The sequence below is a fragment of the Stegastes partitus genome, unplaced genomic scaffold (assembly GCF_000690725.1).
Source record: "Stegastes partitus isolate 25-593 unplaced genomic scaffold, Stegastes_partitus-1.0.2 Scaffold45, whole genome shotgun sequence".
In the NCBI taxonomy this organism is placed as follows: Eukaryota; Metazoa; Chordata; class Actinopteri; family Pomacentridae; genus Stegastes; species Stegastes partitus.
The window spans coordinates 123,257-138,138 of record NW_007577776.1 but is presented as its reverse complement, the minus strand read 5'-3'; the positions used below and the strand labels follow the sequence as shown (position 1 = coordinate 138,138).

Genomic DNA, 14,882 nt, shown 5'->3' with positions numbered 1-14,882 from the left:
ATAATAATAATAATAATAATAATAGCATATACGAGTATTAATTTTTATCATTTTTGCTAAGGTTATGAATTAATGTGTCTCATCAGGTTTTTTAGAAAAAAAAAATATCCCCGTGATGATTTAGAGGTATCAAAACTCACATATCAAAAATGATACACTGGGTGTTATTTTGATTGCTATTCTGCAAGTTTTACATTTTTATTAGCAGTTTGCAGGCCGTAGCAACAATACTGACAGACTTTTATTTAAAGATAGAAGAAATGTAATGTTATGAATGAATGAAAAATGAAAAATACTTTATTCATCCCAGAAGGGAAATTCAATATTATTTATTCATTATTTATTAATTATGTCCTTCTGGTTTTCGATGTACCGAAAACAGACCAAGCCATGTTCTCAAAACCAAGCTACCTACTGAACCGTGAACTTGTTACACTACTACGCCTCTATAAATCAGTTAAGGGATAGAATGGCCATCTGCAGCTGCTCTTGTTGAGTCACTATCATTTCTCTAATCATGACCCATTTATTCATCAGCGCTACGAGGAAATCAGCTTTAACCGCACAGCATACTTCCCTCAGAGTGCAGGTAGTCATCCATTTCCCCTGCGATGACTCCGCTGCACCACGGACAAGTTGAATCATGGATCCATATACCTGCCAGTCTGGCTTTGAAAACCCAGGGGCATTTTATAGTGGGAGGGCAGGGCATGTGGTTTGATCATAAAGCGCACACAGCCGGTCCGGTGGCGTACGTAATTATCTCCATATGTTTGCACAAAGGTGCCTTACCAGTAAATTGTGGTAGAATACTAAGTGGTCTTATGAGGGACTGAAAAGATTTCAGGGTTTTCCTTTTGTCACTGAAAACTATACGACATTATTCCTCCTCCTGCTCGCTCTGTGATTTCATTCATCCCATCAACCTGTTTCCTGGTTTTTGTCGAGCGATTACGCCCCCATTCTTCAGAAAGAAAAGGAGAGGACAGAGCGTTGCTGGGATTCGGCTGAAATGTAATATCTCCATAATCACATCAAGGTGCTGTTTAGGATGTGGGTGTTTCAAAGGAATCGCAGAAAAACAGAGGGACTGAGGTGAATTTCCATAAATCGAAATACTGCTTTATTTAGAAATATGATAATTATGCTCACAAATAAATGTCCCAAGCAATAAAACTCCATATTGTTAATGCAACTAAATAAATAACATGAAATATGATTTCAGTGGTAGTGATCATTAAGTAGCTTTTTGTAAATCAGTTACTGAAGCTTCCTGGAAAATGTGTTGCCATAGATGACACAAATGATATAGTCCTGCTTTAAAAAGGCCCTGTGGCTGCTTATTGTACCGTGCTGTTCATAAAGTGTTAGGTCTTTCTATCCAGACAGTAAATATTAATAAGCAGTATCCTTACATTGTTTCAGTTCAGTCACGACAAAGAGAGCATGTTTCCTTCCACGTGGAACCCAACTTACTCTCAGACCGTCTCTCATTTGCATAATTGCCAAGTTCAATTTCCTCTGTACCCATTAAAAAAACAACGCCGCAGTCTTTACACTGGTGCAATCTAACCCAGTAATGAGTCTGTGCTGTGGTATTATGCCATGATGGATGGGGAGGCGTCACCAGGTGTCAGTCTATTAAGTGCTCACTTTTGTATTATGGTGAAAAAAAATCTGCTGACTACAAGGCAACAGCAATGTTCCCTCCTCTCCTTTTAGAATCACAGAGCGAAATAACCTGAAAATGTCAACTTTGACAATTAGGCGCTACAACGAGGTGTTGCAGCAGCTGGTCTCCTTCAGATAAAAGGTGGTTTCAAAACACACTCTGCAACAAGAGCGGGTTTTTTAGCATTTCAAGCCCAGCTAAAGTTTTTTCGGTGCCCGGGAAAGTGGAGGAGCAATCAAAGGGCCACAGCATAATGTAGGAAACTGGTAAAGCAGCACATGGCGCCGTTTTCTGGATGCTCAGGACAAAGGATGTAAATATTAAAGCTTTTCTCACTTCCATATAACGTCCAGTTTGAATGAAGGGGCCTTTAGACGTGCATAAACCTATCAAAGGGAGTAAAAACTGAGTTTAGGGAGGTTTGTCCTCCTTTTCATCCTTCAGAATAACACACTATAATCACAGCTAATCCCTGTATCGCTGCAAGGCTGCAAATTGTTGGCAGCGATTTGAATTTCCTGCTGTCTGTAGAACATCTTGCATTATCCTCTGCACAGTGTGAGGTCAGATATCACAGTAACACTTGTTTCCTTCACATATCCCTTATGGAAATCCATTTAATAGTATACAGTGCCAAACAGTGACAGAATACATTTACATTTAGATGATGCTCAGTTGTTTCATGTACGAAAGACATCAATTTTTCTATATGCGACTTGCCTCTCACACACACTGCCCCTTATTGATCCGTGTTGGACCAAACAGCAAACTCTGAAGGTATGTACATGTTAGTTTGACTTAGAGCCTCTTAAAATGCCTCAACTTGGGGAACAACTATTGACCCTACAGATATGAAAAATTATACATTCTACTGCAACTACAAGGCCAAACTATCATTAAAATGTATTTGTGAATCGATTTTGGAGGACTGTTTCAGAGAAAATTGAAGTTACACTGCATACAAGTGTTCATCCACGGCAGTTTGGCACAGAAACAGCTTCTCCATCTGAAAAGTTCAGGTTCTGTAACTTCTAAAACTGTGAGAACTAGCGTGCATTTCTACCAATTTGTAGAAGAACTGCACTATTTTCCTTCCCCCATCGAACGTAGGTCATAGGAAACGACACGCTTTAAGCATCTTAAAGCAAATATACAACAGAGGTACATGAGACAGTCGTGGACATTGCAAAGACATAGACGAGTACATGCTGGACAAATGTTCCTTTTAAATCGACACACCCAACAGTTCAGCTACTATACAACTAAACTGCAGATACATTTTGACAGATGTGTATTTTCTGATGGATTATATTAGTTGCGTATTACAAATGTGTTTCAAATCAACATGTCTTTGCCATTTGATTTTAATGTTCCACTGTTGCTACTTTTGGAGTAATATATTTATCTATTTGGAGTAAAATAATTAGATGGGGCTGAACTCATAACCGTGGTAACGCAGAAAACAAAGAACTTTCAAACTTGCTGTTAAATGGTTCGATTTTAAACCAAACCGTCTCTGGTCAAACTATATGTTACTTGCACCATGTTGTCTGTTTATATGTCACACCAGGGTCCTGACGACACACAACACTGTACTTCTGTGTACTTTTTTAATTCTAATTTTTTAAAATCCAACACCACACTGTATCCCCTTTCACTTTTATGCAGATGACACACGGATGTATCTCCAGCTGACACTTGCTGATCCAGGAGGCCTTGCTGCTGTGTTTAACTGTCTTATTGACGTCAACTGTTGGATGGCTGGAAACCATCTTCAACTAAACAAATCTAAAATTGAAGTCTTACTTTTTAACACGCCAAACCTGCACTGCCGACAACCTCGGTCCATTATCCACCAACGTAAAGCTCGTTATCAGACCTCATATTAAAAAAAAATTAGCCAGTCTTGCTTCCTCCAAATCAGAACAATCTCCAAGATGAAGCTGATGCTCTCACACCCGGACCTGGAAAACACGCACTCATCTTGTCCCGTCTCGATTATTGTAACTCCCTCCTTTCTGACAATTACCAAAAAGTCCCTCTCTCGCCTCCAACTTGTCCAGAACACAGCAGCAGCTCGGCTGCTTACCGGTTTTAACAGACGACATCACATCACATCACATCTATCTTGACTTCCCTCCACTCACTCCCAGTTCATTTTAGAACTGAGTTTAAGTCATCACTGATCACCAGGGTCTCGCCCCCAGCTACATTTGTGATCTGTTGACCCCTTATGAGCCTCAGATCCTCAGGTGGACGCCTTCCAGTCGCTCCAAAGTCAAGGCTTAAACCTGAGGGTGACCGAGTTTTCCCCACAAGTGCCCCTCGGTTTTGAAACGACTTGCCTGAGGAGAAGAGGCTTGTGGAGTCAGTAACGTCTTCTAAATCACTTCTTAAAACCCCCTTTTATAGACTTGCTTTTCTGTGACGTTTACTTTTAGCTTTAATTAGCTTAAGTGTTGTAGTCTGTCTCTTATTTTATATGCTCTCTGTTGTTTTATTTTAATTTTAGCTGCCTGGTTCTTCGGTGTGATGTCGCCTTTAATTTGTTAATTCTTTAATTTATGATTTTTAACTTTTAATGTTCAATTTTAAATCGTGTAGTTCCTTTGTATGATACGCATCCTATTCTAGCTAATTATTCATTTAACTTAACATCATTTCTATTATTTTTTACTTGACTGCTCTGCCTTGTCTCCTTATGCCTTCTGACTTGCTTGAAGCGTTCGTGTTGCATGGTCGACTCCAGCGAACGGGTTAGGACAGATGGTTGAGATTTTATGAGCTATAATATCCCTTTATTAGATTACAGACAATAACGAGTAAAATACTATAAATTTGCCCATTAATGCATAAAAATGCTAAAACTGTAAATAATGTTCACATCAAAAAGTAATTATATTTAAATCAGTGAAAATGTCACTATTTTACAGATATTTACTGGTATTTTTACAGTTTTTGAACGTTACAGTTGCCAGATTTATGCCTTTTTACCTTTTTGCAAGGTGTTTTTTATTTTATTTTTACAGTGTATGAAAGAGGAGGAACCCTTATGCTGCTATCTACGAGCTGGGAACTGTCAGTCACATTGCACGCAGCCTATTCAAGACAGCTAATATCTACGGCATCTTAGAAAACCTTCATGAGAGAAGTGAAAGATGCGCCCTCATGTTGAAAGCTGACCATTCACAGTCTGAGCCCGGAAGAGCCTCCATCATTCCCCACTCCTCGCTCTAACTTGTTCATATTAATGGAAACTGCCTCCCAGCACTCTCCTGTTCCTTTTTTCTACATGGCTGTCCTCAGTGCTTGATGACTCTGACCTCTGTACGACCAGCTTCCCTGAGAATCATTCTTCTGTTCTCATACATGCAGCAGTGTTGGACTATACTGACAAAAGTACGCTAAATCCATGTTTTCTACAAGCGTGTCAGAATTGTGCTGCTTTATGGCAGGACAACCGGTTTTTGATATAATCTGCATCATTCCACTTTCCTCCGAGCACTCCTTAAATGCAACTTTTATTTAATCCAATCAATTTGTGAAAATCAAATCTTGTTCGCGTTGCATTTTGCGTAAAAGAAAGATGAAACCACAGTTGACTGTTGGACAAATTAAATCGTCAGCAGCAAATTTCACAGCGAACACCCCGTGCACAAGTGCAATTTCAGAACTGACCTCCTGGATTATGTTAGGGCGAAGTTACGATGCTAACCTCTGTCTGAAAGAGTTGTGGGGTTGAGAAGGGCGCGGCCTCCGACCTAACCTTGCTTATAACTGCAGCATGTAGCCGGGACACAGAGGGCCAAAACCAGAGCTGTGAGGTTATATTGGGATGAGTTAACAGCCTGTGTTGCTCTGGTCTCAAAGTACTTAACCCTGTCAAGAGCAAAGAGGGCTCTGACAAAACCCTGGGAACACAGACGGCCAGATTCTGAGTTTAAAAAATGCAAAAACACCCTGAGATGCACAGAAACTGGAAAACAACATTGTTTATCTGTTTATTAGACGGGACAGTGCGTATTAATGTATGTACAATCGTAGGTTGCCGTAAATACGCCGGATTTAGCACAAGGCTAATTTCCATATCAGCATCACTGCAGAATTTAATATTTGGGGTTTGACTTATTCTTCATGTCAGGAAGTTTTCAGAATTAGGAGGAGGAACGCTTCTAATGGCTGACTTTACGAGGGTTTGACGCTTGATAGTTTTTTTCTGGACAAGTTATTAGAATTCAAGGAGACTAATATTTGGAATTGATCCACTTTTATAGAGAAAATTTTGGTATCAAACTTCAGAATAACATAAATGCCAAAACAAAACATGATACACATGCCTCTGTACATATATGTTTTCCAAATGTTTTATTAAAAGAGAACTTTTCAGTGTTGATCAGCCTTAAGACGTGATGTGCAACCAATCAGATACAAGACCACAGACTGACTACAGATAGAGAGAGGCGGCTGCACCACAGCCAAAGCAGCACATTTTAAAATTAATTTATTAGGACTCGGTAGGGGAAAAAAAACGGAAAAATGTTAAATATCAAATCTGATAATCGTCCAGATCGTCGACCCCCTATGTCCTACTCATCTCTGCTGTGATAAACTCTGCTATACAAAACTCTATTGCGTGCCACATTTAGGGGAAATATCCATATAACTTCCAAAAATGTATTGTGATATTTACAATTTTCAGGAAAATCTTTTTTTTTAATAGTCTTTACTGGATGTTATTAAAGTTCTGTGAGAACAGGGAGTTCTATGACAGGAGGGTTTGTTTTGTTTGCCAATATGGTGGATTTTATGTTGTTGGTTGCGACGCTAGAGAGAAGAAGACTGCTATTGAAGACAACAAGAGGGCAGGAAAATTACATTGTTGTCCTCTCCAAGTTTCACCAACCAGCATTTTCGTTCCTCTCTGTGTTTTACCAGTCTGCATCAAGACCTGAAAACCCCTAAAAGAGGTTCTACAGGGGCAGCTCTTTACCCCACAAGGTTGAGGTTTGCCCTCAAACGGCCTTAGATATGTGATATAAACTGCAGGGAAATGACTGGTTCGCATGTGCAAAGACAAACGCACACAGGACCACTTGCACTGTATTCCATATTGCACTGCAAAGTTTAGCCTTTCCATCTCTACACTACAGTTTTGTACAACAACACTATATTTTGAAGTTTGGGTCATAAAGCAACAGAATCTCCAAGATGAAAGATGTTAACTAAGCTTTCTCTGATGTGTTTCTTTTGTTTTTAAGTAGCTTCTCTCTGCACCATACCCAATAATCACAACTTTTATAGCTCGCTGTTAAACTTTGACTCCGGATAATTCTTCCAGCTCTGCTCTACAATGACAACTTTTACTGTCGGAGCATCTGCGAAAGTTGTGGTGGAGCACCGGCGGAGGTAGTCATAAAAAGTCTGAGGTCATGGAAATGTTCAGGGAAAGACATTTAAAGTCAACGTGGGAAACAGTGTGACAGTAAATTGCATTTATTTAACCCCTTTACATTCATTTTGGGAGATCAAAGTAGAGCACTTAGCAAAGCAGACTGTTTGAGCATCTGCTACACAGTGACGCTGCTATTATATTCTCTGCAGCGCGTATCCCTGATGCCACACTGCTCTGTGCTGCAGCCTGCTTTTGTTGTATTATTCTGAGCCTCTGCTCTCAGAGCTGCTGTTTGTAGGGTTAGGTCCTGTCGTGTGAAGGGTGCAAGGTTGAGTTCAGGGGTTGGGGGTGTCCTTTTTCAGTGAAATGGCCCCTCCATGTACATCCACATACCCACAGGGTGACTCTGGTCTCACAGCAAATAATTACATAATAACCAAGATTACGCGGGCGGTCAGACGTGTCTCAGCAGCATTCACTGTTAGCAGCCTGTCAGTCATTCAGGTGGTTCATTCGGACCCGGCTATGGAAGCTGAGCAGGAGTGGAGGGGGTCCATAAGTGTGTGTCTTTGGGGAGGGGGTGGACAGGTCCTTGTGTGTGTTTGAAACACGATGCATTCAGTGTAGTTTTGCCCTAATACTATGACACTATTTTGGTGTTTCCCTTGTTTAATTCCATTACTTCTGCCGGTAAGTTACTGCTGCTTACACTCAGCCAGCAATTAAGGCAGCGAGACATTCAGTCGGTCAGATCAAGAGGCCAGCAGGCCAGCGTAATTGCTGGAGGGTAGCATTCATCTTTCTTTTATGGCAGGCAGTTCTATCCAACCCTCCAGCTAAGTCCAGACTTTATCTCGACGACTCCATACAGCCGTGTTATCAGCACTGTCGTTAATGAGGGTCAACTTTTGCCAAATTACCCATCAGACAATTCAAAAAGCTCTCTGTCTAGACTGAATGGGTTGCACGTGCTATACTGTAATGCTTCAGCATTCCTGTAGAAAATCTTCCAAAAACTTTAGCTGATGGGAAAATCAAACCGACTTAATCCTCCTACAACAACTTTTACTGCCTCATCAGACGTACAGTGTCACTGCAGGGTCACAAAAAACAAGGATTTGCCTGTTTGCCTTAAAATCAAAGCATCAGCTAAAAGTAACATCTAAATGCAACGTAGCCTCTGGCAACTTTCAGGTCAAATGAGGTTCACTAGAAAGAGTGAGCTGTTTTCTTTTTCACCCTGTTTACATAATAATAACCTATGTGTCACTTTCCATTACCGAAAGTCAGCGTTGAAAGAAATGAACTGGTCAGTCCTTAAAGGTTATCATGGCGTCTATCCATCACAAATGCCATCATCGATTTCATACTATGTGCCATGCAAGCAGACCCTGCAGGCAAGTGACAGCCGAAGGGAAAAGCCAGCTCCTAAAATGAGGGTCACTGGAAAAGCAACAAATGTTCCTCCTGCTCCTTTCATTGCATTGCAACACATGAAGAATACATGATTCATGACTGAGAAATTCAATTCTTTCACACTGTAAATCAGCCCGAGGACAGAAAAACAAGAAAAGGGAGGAAATCTTTGACCAAATCTTCAAACATCAAGAGCTGCATGTGTTGACATGTGCACTGCTGCTCTCCACACCTTCTCCCTTGCAAACGCTCTGAGCGAGAACTGTCAGTGTTAAGGGTACATTTTTTACAAAACGTAATTATTTTCCGGCAATCGTCAGATTTATGTGTTGCAATAAATTTGCCTCTTCTTCCAAGGAACTTCTACTCTGTTTATACATCTGTCTGGGTAGTGTTTAGCAATACTATCATAGTAAATAGTGGTGTTATTCTCCACAATAGACAGCAGTGTGAAGTGCAGTGAAGCACATGAGCAGCAGGGCAAACTTACCTGAGGCCCAGTTAGGTGACTCTTCCAAGAATATCTGTTTTTTTTTTCCCCTCTCCTCACGCTTCAGGAACTTTCAAAATCCTTTGACAGGACGGCGACAACCAGCCTACTCCCATGGTGGTTTGGTGTAAAGTCCATGAGGGAAAAAGAGAAAAGAGAGCGTAAAGAACACACATACAGAGTTGTGGGAGAGTGTCTCTGCTGCCGCTAACTTCAACTTCAGTGCCTTCAAAGGCTGTGCACCAAAGTGCTGCTCAGACACCTCAACACTCCCTCAGGAGTCCCATCTCCACCCACTTCTTACACTGTCCCTCCTCTCTTTCACTCACACACACACACACACACACACACACACACACACACACACACACACACCTCCATGTGCCCAGATTGTGAGCTGCCTCCCCTCCTTCCTTGCCTGTGGGCTCAGGCCTTTGGGCCTTGGCCAGGACTGTGCTTCTAGGGTGTGTGCATATGTGTGTGCGTGTGTGTGTGTGTGTGTGTGTGTGTGATGTCTGTTGATACTGTACAACTGATCTAATCATTTAGTCTGAAACAACTCTCAACTTTTACCTGAATACATGTGATTTGCCGAAAGGCGTTGCAAACATTAAGTACAAAAACTGTAAGAAAAACAAAGCCCGACTCCCACACATGCACGCGGTTCTATTTCTAACCTTAAACAAAGTCTTCACACGAAAGGTTAATGACTTTCATTGTGGGGACTTGCTTCATATGAGGTCATGTGTTGGTATAATGCATGTTCTCGCCCCATAATCCAACTTAATTCTAACTTTATGTGCTCAAACCACTCACCACACACACTGACGTGCAAATGAGGGCCAAACAAAATGTCATCACTTTCTTAACCATAGCCGTATTTCCACACAATTGCCGAGCAAATTAGAGGCAAACATTTTTTAATGTTGCAAAAAAAAACTGCACTTTTACAAAAGTGTAAATTACATTTACCTCTATTAACTGCAGTGGAGCGAATACATCAGGCTGCATAATGTCTCCAGAAAGGGGCGCTATAGCTGAAGATGTGCATGACTGTAATAAACAGAGTAGAAGAAGCAGGAAACAAAACCAGATTTTTGTCAGATAAAAGGTCTCCACAAAAAAGAAACAAGCAAACCTTTGACTATGAGAACAATTGAAGAAAAGTTTTTTTAGTAAATATTTAAATCAAGAAAGTCGTAATATTCCATGTTAGCTGGTATGAATTAAAGACAATGAAAGAAGCAGAAACAGCTCATTAGTAATGTGAGCTAAATGTTCGCAAGATCAGACATTATTTGAAAAGCTGCTCCTGTCTCCCACCGTGCAAAACATCGCTATTTAAAAAAAAAAGTCAGAAACCACCTCATGTGATGGGTGCTGCTGTAGCTCACCTGGTTGATCTGGCATCCCATGTTCAGGGGCTGCTGTCGCCAATGTGGAGGTCATGAGTTCAAATCCCGCTCGTTGCCCTTCTCCCACTTTCCTGTCTCTCTCTCTCTCACTGCACTATCAAAAAAATAACAACAATAAAAACACCTCAAGCAAGCATGAAAACTTTAAGCTTTTTTGTGAAACTTTGCTGTTTCCTTTATCTTTTTTGAATGCAATGAAAAAGCAAAAAAAAACAACACTGTTAACGTCCAAACTGCCAAGATCTTAAATTCAAAGGGATTCTCATGAAGCCAAGTGGTCTGTGACCTGTATGGAGCTTACAGGGCAACAACAGAACAGCAGCAACAAAAAAACACTCAAAGGATTATTGTAGCCAGCAGCCAGTATGTCTGTGTAGATCTCAGTCCTTCAGATCTCCTTCAGGAGGAGGAAACTGATTCTTGAGGATATCTCACCTCATCCAAGAGGCCTTCTGAAGTTCCTCAAGAACCAAAAAGAGAAGTTCAATTGCCTTCAATTGCTCTTCGGACAAACTACAAAAAAATAAATAAAGAATCCCACTCACCTCTGGCCGTACAGACCACTGTTCACTCGAATTCAATTTAAAAGCCGTTTCATCTTCTCTCAGTGAGCTGTTTGCAGCAAGCTGATGTGCAAACATAAAAAAAACTCATACATCCACACACGAGAAAAAGAAACAAAAAATAAAATGTGTATGTTAGTGTGAAAATATAAGAAAAAAGATTTGAACCAAACCTTGTTTTCCAAAGACCAGCAATGAGTGGCAGCTTGTCCCTCCTGCTGGGCTCCATTTCCTCGACTGTTGCCCCTTTAATAAATCATTACAGACTGAAGGTGGCACAAAACACCGACATACAGCAACACATCATCAGTGCATTGGTGCCAAATACTTATATTTTTATTAAAAAAATGCAGACATGCTGTATGGATTCTCACCACCAGTTTGAGTCAATAGCTCATGACTGCACATGATGGTGCTTCATCAATGAATGAAGACAGAATAAACATGAACCAAACAGCAGTGAAGATGAAACTCACAAGAGGAAAATGGCAGACAGCACAGACAGCAAGTGAAAGCAAACAAAATAGCTAATTATTGAATTGGCACAACATTAAGATTGAATAATAATGATCATACGCACATCCAGACACGACAAAGCAGTGAAGTATCTGAGGCCCTGACTGGACTTCTTCACTGCCAGAGATGATGTCCCAGTTATTACACATCATCTGTTAGTACGAGCTTCTGCCAAACTAATTTCTGCTGCCTTACAAACAATTATTTGCACTTATTCAATAACAGATTGTTTGGTCAATAAAACACAGAATAGTGAAAATCACATAAACATTTAAAAACAAACGCACATTTACAGTCTGACTACTTTCGATAAATACACATTTTGGCCTTTATTAAACAATTAACTGCACGCTGAGTGATTATACGCCTTTGCATCTCACTTGTTGCTTACAGACAAGAGTGGGTGTAACCATGTGGCTCTGCACTCAGACTAATAGTTGGTTCAAAGAATCTCCGCCAAATGGGGGGAGGTAATTAGTGTTACAGTGTGTAGCTGCAGAAAAAAACTCCACAGGCTTTGTGTTGCAGTTGTGTAAACATTGCAAATAAAGTCACTGCATGCAGCTTTCTAACTCCTGGCCTTGGGCCATGAATGGTTCGTAATGAAAGCAGAATAATGAGGGTAGTGGGGGTGGTATCTAATCTACAGTACAGGACTGAATAAAGAGACCTAAAGAATTACAAAACCACTAACAAACCTGAGGCACAGCTCACAATGTCCTGCCAATGATAAAAATCACAGTTGATTACTGTGAAGAAGACATCAGATTGGAGCAGGGCTCCAGTACAATGGCATAATAAAGAGGTAATTTCTTATCATGATAAATACAGTAATACTGGTAATAAGGATTTGTCATTTTCTTTTTGCGCCTGAGATCAAAATGTCTTCTATCAATGAACAGAGGGAAATTCACAAAGGAGTGATTGTTGTGTGAGTGGTAGCCTGATCAAGAGCCAAATAAACCTGCTGCAGATGCCACGTATTAGATTATGTCATTTGCGCAATGGGGCAAAGAAAATCTTGTTTAATGCCACTTCTGTGTTTATGCCAGATGTCCTCTGACAGAGGAACAGATACTATAGTCCTTTGGAGACCTCATAGCTTTGGCAGGATCAGCTGCATGCTGACTTTGACACCATGTTCATGCAAAGAAGGCCTTTCCATTTTAGTTTTGTTTACACTCAGTTATTCAGATTCATAGATTGTTTTTTAAGCGACTAAAGGTTTGCTCAAAAGCTGTTTGATTTTGCCAGCAGTCACTGTCCTCTACGTAGAATGTACCATATAGTATGTAGACAATAAAATATTGACTGTGTTTGTAAACAGAATGAAAAAAACAAAGCAAATGGAGTTTGAAAATGTGAAGGGTGATCGAAAAGTGCTGGGACTATATTATAAAGTGAGCATGTTTTTTGTTTTCTTCAACATTGCCTCGGTTGCTCACCGTGAATTCATCCCCCAGGGATGGAGTGTCAATGCAGAGCTCTACTGTCACATCCTCAGGGGTCTGAAGGAGAACATTCAAATGGCCTGTGATAGGACGTGGCATTAGCATTTTTGGGCACAACACGATCGTCTCTCCCTGCCTGTCTTGCTCACCAGATTCATCTCCCTGTGACTTCTTCATCATCCCTAAAATGAAATTCAAGTTAAAGAGTCGCTGTTTAAAAGATTCAGCATCATCACAGATGACATGTTTACAGAGACTGTTCCGAGCGTTGCAGAGGCACTGGGAGCATCGTGTTCCTGCACAGGGAGGTTATTTCCACAGGAATGGCTGCCAAATTACAACGTAGTGCAGTTTGTTTTTTATAGGCACAGTCCCTGAACTTTTCGACCACACCTCGTATAGTTCACACTGGGTCATCTACAGTGGCTACCGTGGTAACGGTAAATATAAGCGGGCTGGAATCATTAATTAATTAAGGTAACCAACAGTTTTCAGTTTAAGTCTGAAATACAGAGATAAAGATTGTTATTGTGCTGCTGTTTTTGTTTTCTGACAAACTCTTTATTCTGACTGAACTTGGAGTGCAGCTAAAGATAGACTGAATGAATGAATGAATGAATGAATGAACGAATGAACGAATGAACGAATGAATGAATGTGGAATAAAGTTGTAAAACTGTGAAAGTGATGATAAATGTTATGTACAGGTTTGGCCTGTTTGTTTTTTGTTTGTACATTAATCCAGTTGTCTTTGATATTGCTAGATTTTATTTTTTTTTACTTATTTACCTTTTTTTAAAATCCATAATATATATATATATTGTATGTGTAACTGAATTACTAAATGCTATAAAAGAGCACAGTACCACCTATTTTAAAAAAATAAAAATAAAGAGAGCGATTATTGATATGGACAATATCCATAGAATTGGCCTGTTTTGTTTTTGTTGTTTTCTTTTTCTTTTACAGTTAACATTTATGTTGAGATTGTATATTTTTTAGCCTACTGTATGTTTAAATTGTATATTTTGCAGTTTATCATATCTTTATCTTAAACATTTTTTAGTATGTAGATTTTTTCAACTATGTTTTTTTTAAAATGAGGGTTTGAGAGAAACTCAATGTCAGTTCCTGTAGATGTAGACGTGTAACAGAACTGACAATAAAGTAACTTTGACTTAATTTATTACTTTTTTTTTTTTTACGTGTTATTATCTGTAACATCACAAAACAAGGAAATCCATAACTAACAATAACAACTAACTTTTTTTTTCTTTTCTTTTTTTTTTTAACAGTGCATATACAGAGCCAGCAAGACGTACATCTTTCATGTGTGGTTGTTCTCTCTGCTCTTGGCTGAATAAAACACTGCACTGTCCCTTTAAAGCTGGTCCAGAAGGTGAGCAGAAGCTTCCCTGAGGCTCCATGTCCAGGATTTCCAGGCCAAGGTAGAGAGGCCTGATGACACAGAGAGGATAGAGACAGAGAGAGAGAGAGACCACATGGACCTGTGGAGAGAGGGCAAGGAAGGGAGGAAATGGAAAATGGATGACTGGAGGGTGATGGGGTAAATGGAGAGGAAAGCAAAGAAAGAGAAAGTTGGAAGGGAAGGAGGTGGAGAGCAACGGGGGGCGGAGGCGAGACAGAAAAAAAAAAGAAATATGTCAGAGGGGGAGGGTGAGAAAGGTAAACAACACGTGAAACAAATGCTGATGAAGAGAGAGTGACTATGAGGAATCACAGCAGATGGATGGAGGGAGTTACAAAGCAAAGGCAAAATGGAAAACAGGACACAGAGGGAAGCAGGAGTTGATAAGAGGAGGGACGAAATGAATACAAGATTGAAAATGTGAGATACAGAGGGGTGGACAGAGAGGTGGTGGTGGTGGTGGAGGGCGATAAAGGGGAGGAAGAGGGAGGAAGACAGATGAACGGGGAGAGGAGAAAAAGAGGGAGGAGGTCTGGTCT

The 14,882-nt window shown here is 40.3% G+C and overlaps 1 protein-coding gene across 1 annotated transcript in view; it reads right to left on the bottom strand.

Moving 5' to 3' along the window:
• Window positions 1-9,150, bottom strand: part of fat2 (FAT atypical cadherin 2) — a 139,208-nt gene extending 130,058 nt beyond the window's left edge. Inside the window, exon 1 of the mRNA XM_008306183.1 lies at window positions 8,971-9,150. The gene's annotated coding sequence lies outside the window, so the exon portion shown is untranslated. The remainder of the gene's footprint in view (window positions 1-8,970) is intronic.
• Between the last annotated feature and the right edge of the window lie 5,732 nt (window positions 9,151-14,882).